Source organism: Cicer arietinum, chromosome 4, assembly GCF_000331145.2.
Source record: "Cicer arietinum cultivar CDC Frontier isolate Library 1 chromosome 4, Cicar.CDCFrontier_v2.0, whole genome shotgun sequence".
Classification (NCBI taxonomy): Eukaryota; Viridiplantae; Streptophyta; class Magnoliopsida; order Fabales; family Fabaceae; genus Cicer; species Cicer arietinum.
In genome coordinates, this window is record NC_021163.2 from 21,364,417 (window position 1) to 21,373,202 (window position 8,786).

An 8,786-nucleotide genomic window follows, 5' to 3' on the forward strand; every position below is an offset into this window, starting at 1 on the left:
ACACCTGTCTCCCACATACTTTTTAAATTTTCGATTAGAGGAGTCAAGTATACGTCGATATCATTCCCCGGTTGTTTGGGTCCAGAAATTAACAGAGACAACATCATAAACTTACGCTTCATACATAACCATGGAGGTAGGTTATATATTACCAAAATCACAGGCCACGTGCTATGTGAGATGCTTTGAAGACCATGTGGATTCATTCCATCAGTAGAAAGTGCAAGTCTTAGATTTCTTGACTCTATCCCGAATTCAGGATACTCGTGATCAATTTTTGCCCATTGTGGGGAATCTGCAGGGTGTCGAAACATTCCATCTCTAATTCTTTCATCTGCATGCCATGTCAAGTGTTTTGAATCTTCTTCACTGCGATACATGCGCCTAAATCTTGGTATTATAGGAAAATACCACACGACTTTTGCTGGAGTAGATTCTTTCTTCTTATATCGAGAGACATTGCATTTCGGACACGCCTTAAGTAGTTCATATTCGTTTCGAAATAAAATGCAATCGTTAGGACACGCATGAATCCTTTCGTAACTCATTCCAATAGAACACAAAATCCGTTTAGCCTCGTAGGTTCGACTGGGAAGTTCATTATCATCTGGCAACATATCTTTTATGAGTGTTAATAATTCCGTAAAGCTTTTATCAGACCATCCATTACTCGCTTTTAAGTTGTACAACTTTAATATCGCTGACAGTCTTGTGAATTTAGTACAACCATTATATAATTCTTTCTCTGCATCACTCAACAAACTTTCAAACATTTTAGGACAATCTCGAAGATCTTCTTCAACTGCTTTTGCAATCTCATCAACTCGGTCCGGCTCATATGTATCTGTATCGAAATCAGTTGAAGCATATGTAGAACTATTCTCAAAATTAATGTTTCCTTTTTTTTTCTCACCATGTCTTATCCAACATGTGTAGCTTTGATCAATTCCATTACATACTAGATGTCCTTCTAATTCATCTTCTCTAACACGTTTTCCAAAACAACATTTTAAACAAGGACAAACTACTCTATTTGGATCTTTTGCATTCTTCACTGCAAACTCAACAAACTCCTTCACTCCAATTTCATACTCTTTTGACAATCGATTGGCTGAAATCCATTTCCTATCCATATTATACCACCTATATAAATGCAGTAACAAAAATAATAAGCTTTCAAAACATATCAACAAGTTTCAAAAAGAAACCAATATCAACTAAAAATTTCAAAACAGAACAGATCATGTGGTATGAGTTTTTGACAATTTTTGACAATTTCAAAACATAACAGATCATGTGTAAAAAATACCTTAAACAACGTAGATGGCCGCACAGTACGTAGAGGATATTAGGGTTCGCAACGTATATAATTATTTGAAAGATGTATTTTACAGCGCTTGTGAAAAACGCGCTGTAATAGGTAGTTAAATTCAATGAAAGCGCATGTGTTTTACAGCGCTTGTGAAAAAAGCGCTGTAATAGGTAGTTAAATTCAATGAAAGCGCATGTGTTTTACAGCGCTTGTGAAAAAAGCGCTGTAATAGGTAGTTAAATTCAATGAAAGCGCATGTGTTTTACAGCGCTTGTGAAAAAAGCGCTGTAATAAGTAGTTAAATTCAATGAAAGCGCATGTGTTTTACAGCGCTTGTGAAAAAAGCGCTGTAATAAGTAGTTAAATTCAATGAAAGCGGATGTGTTTTACAGCGCTTGTGAAAAAAGCGCTGTAATAGGTAGTTAAATTCAATGAAAGCGCATGTGTTTTACAGCGCTTGCGAAAAAAGCGTTGTAACACATTTACGAAAGCGCTTCCGTTTACAGCGCTTTTTTGACAAGCGCTGTAAAATCCTTATAACGTGATGCGCAAACGTTATATGACCTACTACAGCGCTTGTTTTACAGCGCTTTACATAAAAAGCGCTGTAATAGGTTCCGTTATTTTTAAAATATAATTACAACAGCGCTTGTGTTTAGAAAGCGCTGTAAAATGGGCGCTGTTAAATGTCATTTCTGGCGTAGTGTGAATAAGGATGTTTTTATCCATATCAATGTAATTTTTTATCAGGTTTGGAAAACAGGAACAAGACACATACCAGCATTCATATTCTAACTAAAAATTTCAATGCTAATATTATTAAATATCACCCCTATTTTTAGAAAAGTTTGTTAAAATGAATCTTTAGAAAAGCAACTTGTACAAAACATACTGAGCCATATAAAATATTAGACTAGAAGTTAAATGAACTAAAAAAAACATACTCAACCATAAAAAACAAATCAAATACAATAATTCAAAACAAATTAAACTCAACCATTCAAATAGCTTAAACCAATAAAGCATAGAGCTGAAGAGATTGAAAATCATATAGATTAATGTAAGAACAAATCCAACAGATCCAAGCAATTAGAACTTACAATGAATGCCTTTTAGAGTGGCTAGGTCATTTGACCAAACCACAATAGTAAATAACAATGATATAACACATTTAAATTTATCCAAAACATAGTAAGATGAGAAATTAAAGAAAAATTCAATCAAGGTTTATTCTGAAGGAAAAAACAAAGTACTTTAATTTGATATAGGGTATAGGGTACACCAACAATCTTTGAAGCACAAATTCATTTCTTCGTTTGAATAAAATCAATAGTATGGCTATATATAACATGAAAAATGTAATTTAAAATTTTGATCTTCACACAAAAAATTAGGAGGCACTTATCCTAGTTACATTTTTATTATTTTTTTTCTCCTATTTTCATTACATTTTTTATTTATTTTCTTTCAGATATTTAAATTGCTCCAAATTAGTTGTTTTTCTAATCAATATGAATTTTGATGTAAGTAGGGTAATGTTTTTGCCAAAGAATATTAAACTAAACAAAAATTAAGCATTAAATAATATGAACAAATTTTGATATAGATTAACCTATGCCTTAGAAACATTGTTTTCAACAGAATCATTATCTATGAAGTGTAGTGAATGTGGTTTGGATAATTTGGATGCAAACAAGTGTAGAAGTAAATCCAGTTCTATTGATAAACAATCTCAAGATTTCATGATGAACCGGTTTTTACCAGCAGCAAAGGCTATGACTTTAAAACCAACTCAACATGCTCCAAGAAAAAACAACCTGTTCTGTTAGAACAACTTAGCACCGAATTTGTTAGTGAGGAAAAGAAAACATTTGTTAACTATAGAAAAATCACTGATATTATACCATACGCTGATCAATACTAAGAAGAGGAACAAGAAGAAGAAGAAAGTGGTCATGAAACTGATGATTATACAAATATTTCAGCTAGAGGTTGTGGATTATTTCTTAGTTCATGCATTAAGAATTCACTGTGCTTACTAAATCAAATGCCTGAGACAAAAATGGAGAACTAGATTTCCATGTGGTCCTATGAGTGATTGAAAATGTCATTATCTAAAAATGTCATTTCCTAAAAGTGTAGAGGAAACACTAACCAATTTGCCTCCAAAATCATCAATTATAGCGCAACTGGTTAAGAAATTTTCACGGAATCTAAAATTAGGCATTACACAGAAGAATCATAATTCAACTTCCAGTATTTAACATGTTTTATATTCCTGATTAGACTAAACTGAATAATTAAAACTTGTAATACCGAAAAAAAATATAGACTGGATAAACTGGATAAATTTTCAACAGCCAAATTAAACTGTATTAAGCACCAAATCTCCCTGATACATCACATAGTCATAAATGTTCTCTTGTTCCAACAAATTATAGAATTGCAGGTGTATAACAGCATCACGAATTGGTCAACGCTTGAGGTAGTTGGCAGCAACTATAATTGCTTAAAGAAAAACACACAAGCACAATCATTATACCAAAGCAATCACCATAAGTCCCCAATATCTTATATTTTATCATAAAATAATTACATTAAATAAAAACTTTACATATTTCTTTTAGATAAATCAAAATTATTGCATCCCTATATATATAACTTTTCTAAGAAAGCTAAGGGTAAGGGCATTACTATCACTACATATCCTCTTGGAATCCAGAGGCAGTATATAAACTGCATAACTTGGTAGCTGCAGCCCATATGCAAGAAACACATGCTACACACTAATAATTGTCCAGAAATATGGTCATCAGTGCAAGTTTATATATTGTATAGCCGACCTAGATTCAGTTACTAAATCTAAGACTTGCACTTACAATTTTCAAATAGCAACTTGGAATGAAACTGTTCCCTTGCATTTGTTTAGCATAAAAACACAAACATCAAGTTTCAAATTATTGTGAGTGAGATTCAAATCAACATTCCATGTTCTCTCTTGGTCAACACAAAGTGTAGCATTTCTTCCTTCCATCATGTGCAGATGTAGATTTGAAAATTATCTTGGTATGATCAAGATATCTCTCTCAATGTATGTCTTTTGGATCACACATGTAAAGAAGTCCTTCTCAGAATTGAATTTTTTTTTCTTCACTTAATCTTACAAAGTTCTAGTTCTCTCCTTAAGATAACAGCTACTTCCTGCTACATTGTCCATACACCTAGTTGTCAAATCATGCATTTTCTAGGACTCTGCTTTTCTCATCCTTAGATTCTTTTTGTTCTTCTTGGATGATTTTCATATTCTTACAAATTTTAGAAGATGGTGATGGAGACTTTGGCCTTTTACCCTGCAAAGGTGAAGGATCATCAATAATTTCCAAAGATCTATCACTCTCACCAACCATTTCAGATTCTAAATGCAAGGAAATATGGTTAACTAACTACCAATTTTTTAGGAATACAACCAAACAAAATTTATCAATATGTTATATGTCAGATACCAATGCCTGTAAACCCAAATTTACTGTAAATTTGTCCAACTAAAACAATGTTACAATCATTAATTATATTACTATTTTTTTAGATATTAATCAAAACAGCACACTTATAAGAGCTCACTTGTATTCGGTTACTAAATCCAAAGATTTCACTTACAATTATCAACTCAAAATCTAGTGCTCTTTGATCAGACACACCATCTTTCCAACAATTATCTCCTCATTTCATCTAATTTACATAATAAATCTTGCAGTAAGAAACATTAAAAGATACATTGTCCACCATATCATGTTTTCCACTCCATGACACTTCTCCCCTCCACTCAACATCAAACATAACTGAGAATATTTGATATTGACCAAATACCAGCCAAGACAACCCAACAATAACAAATAGACTGACCTCTCATGTTCAACCCCAATTAGAAAAGTTTGTGTTATATAATGTTATTATATATTAGTAGTAAGGGTATTTTAGACATTTCTATTATCCTATATAGATACTCATTGTAACCATATTAACTCAAGTTTGGTTCATTCTATGTTATGAAACCCTAGAGTGGTTGTCTGTCTTCTTCCTCTTTTCATTGTTAACATGGTATCAAAGAGATTTGGTTGATTTTGGGATCTATTGTAAAGAAGAGAGAGACTATTTTGATAGGAAAGACAACCACCAAAAGAGAAAAGAGAAGAGTAACCCTATTCCCGATTTTGTTAAATCAGTCTCAGAAAAACATCGATTGTGCATTCGTTAACCGTTGGATCGGGCTGATTTTTGGACAGCATATTCGCAACATTCAGGCCTTCGTCTTCAACAGTCGGATTGGGGAAACAACGTCTTGAGGGGGAGAAATCGTGATTTTGTTTCAGTGATTATCCCTAATTTATTTTGTCTCAGTGATTGTGTTTGTCGTATTTTCCTGTCATTATTTGTTATGGTTGGTGCTAAGGATGTTTCTCTTCAAGCTCTTAGTGTTCACCTTAATAGACAAAACTACTCTTATTGTAGTTATGTGATGAAAATTTTTTTGATTGGAAAAAATATGTGGGGTTATGTTGATGGAACTTATGTTAAGCCTACAGATAAAAAAGATGAAACTCAATATGCAAAAGATCTGAAAACATGGAATGTTAGTCATTCAAAAATTATTACTTGGATTAATAATTCTGTTGAGGTGTCTATAGGAGTGCAACTAGCAAAATATGATACTACTAAAGAGATTTGGGATCACTTGAATCGTTTGTATGTTCAGTCTAACTTTGCAAAACGTTATCATTTGAAAAGTGATATTAGAGCCCTTAAGCAGAACAATATGACCATTCATGAATTCTATTCGGTAATGAATAATATGTGGGATCAATTGGCTCTTATGGAATCACCTGAGTTGAAAGCTGTCAAAGCATACATTGATCAAAGAGAGAAGCAACGTCTAGTTTGGTTTATGATGGCTCTTCGGGATGATTTTGAGGGCCTTCGTTGGTGGTATTGGCAGAAGAAATCAGACTTAAGACTCATTCTAGTGTATCAGTTAAGGGAATTTTCTCAACTCTTCCATCTGTTTTTGTTGCTCTTGATCAAAAAGGAAAATCTCAAGGGAGGGTTGGGCTTGGTAATGATGAATGTGCATTTTGCAATGAAAAATGTCATTGGAAAGCACATTGTCCGAAATTAGGGAGAGCACATAAGAAGAATTTTATGGGGCAATCGTCCAATGTTGTTGCTTCTGTTCCTCCTACCATTGGCTCTAGTTCTGGTTCTGTATACTCATCTGAGACTGCTTCCTAAATATCTGATATTGCAGAAAAGCTTCAAAAACTTTTTGCCACTCAATCACATGCCATGTCTTCCACCTCTTCTAAATGTTTGAACTCCTCTGGTATGTCAGGTATATCTCCTTCCATATGGATTCTTGATTCTGGAGCATCTCATCATTTTTGTGTTAGTGAAACCTGCCTCGTCTGTGTCGGTTATGACTGCTGATGGCACTCATATGCCACTAGCAGGCATTGGTTATGTCTCTACACCTAACTTGTCTCTTTTTGATGTTTATTATATTCCTAATCTTACTTTGAGTCTTGCTTCTATTAGTCAAATATGTGATTTCAGTTATTCAGTTATATTTTCTTCCACTTCTTGTTGTGTGCAGGATCCACATTCCGAGAGGCTAATTGGGACATACCATAGACGAGGGGACTTTATAATTTGGATGACGTGTGACTCCCAAATACTGCAGCCTCAACAACTACTGTTGACTTATTATCTAGTTTTCGCTTGAATTCCTTATCTTCTGATTTTTATTTATGGCATTCTCGCCTTGGACATGATTCTGCTTCTAGATTAAAATATTTGGCTTCTACTAGAGCCTTAGGAAAGTTATAAACCTGTGATATCTCAAATTTTTGTGGTTGTAAACTTGCAAAATTTCCAGCTTTACCGTTTAGTAAAAGTGTTTATGTTTCATATGCGCCTTTTGATTTAGTTCACTCTGATGTTTGGGGTCCATCACTGGTTCTCACCAAAGGTGGATCTAGATATTATGTTTTGTTTATTGATGATTACACTCGTTATTAGTTTATCTTATGAAAAATCGGTCTGAATTTTTTGACATTTATCATATGTTTCGTGCAATGGTCAAAACTCAACATAATTATGTTATAAAGTGTTTTCGTTGTGATTTAGGTGGTGAATATACCTCTAATAAATTTTCTGAATTACTTGCTTACGATGGCACCTTCCACCAAACATCTTGTACTGATACTTGTCAACAAAATGGAGTTGCTGAAAGGAAACACCGTCATATTATAGAGACTACTTGTTCCCTTTTGTTGTCCGCTTCAATTCCTAGTGAGTTTTGGGGAGAAACAGTTCTTACTGATGTTCATGTTATAAATAGAATTCCATCCTCTATTATATCAGGTTTGTCTCCCTTTAAAAAATTGTATGTTTCTACCTCTTATTACTATTGTTTGAAACTTTTTGGTTCTACTTGTTTTGTTCTTCTCCCTCAAGTAGAGCGCAGTAAGTTCTCTTCTCGTTCAGCCATGTGTATTTTTCTTGGTTATAGGGATGGTCAAAATGGTTATCGTTGTTATGATCCTCATGCAAGAAAACTTTATGTATCTCGTAATGTTGTTTTTCTTGAGCACATCATATCTACAAAAGGGTTATCTGATGTTGATTGGGCTCACTACTAGAATTTTCGCCTATAGTATCCGATCTAGAGACCGAATATTTTCAGTCACACCAGCGACCGAAATAGAGACCATAATTTTGAATTTAGAAACTAAATATTTTTTCGTCACTAAATCGGTCGCTAATGAAATTTAGTGACTGAAATCGCAACTGAATTTTAGCAACCAAAAATTCAGTCGCGAAATATTACTAATAGAAAATTTGTCTTTCACACTAGCGACCAAAGTAGAGACTGAAATTTTAAATCTTAAAACTAAATATTATTTCGTCACTAAATCGGTCGCTAACTATTTTTTAATTACATAATTTAATTTTCTTTATTAATAAAAAAAGAAAAATGTGAAATAATTTTTGTAGACAAAATATTTATAATAGTTAACTAAAACTAAATATGTCTCTAAAGTAGTCACAAATATATTTTAGCGACCGATTCAGAAACCAATTTATTAGCGACCGATATAGAGACCAATCAAAATCTTTTTTCTTCTTTTAAAACTAGATTTTTCTAAATCTCTATATCTAAAAAAATAGATTTAACGACCAATTTAGAAATTAAATATTTTTTATTTAAAAGCAAATACATATCATAATTTTTTTTTTTTTAAATACACCCAAACGGATGCTTAAAAATATGATAATATTAAATATAAAAATATGATAATGCCAAAACATATTTCACACTACCATAAACAACTCAAAGGATACTACCGTTCTCCTTCATCCTCACAAACCCTAGTGCCTCCATTTTTCGTTTTTCGTTCAAACTTTCTCCTTCATCCTC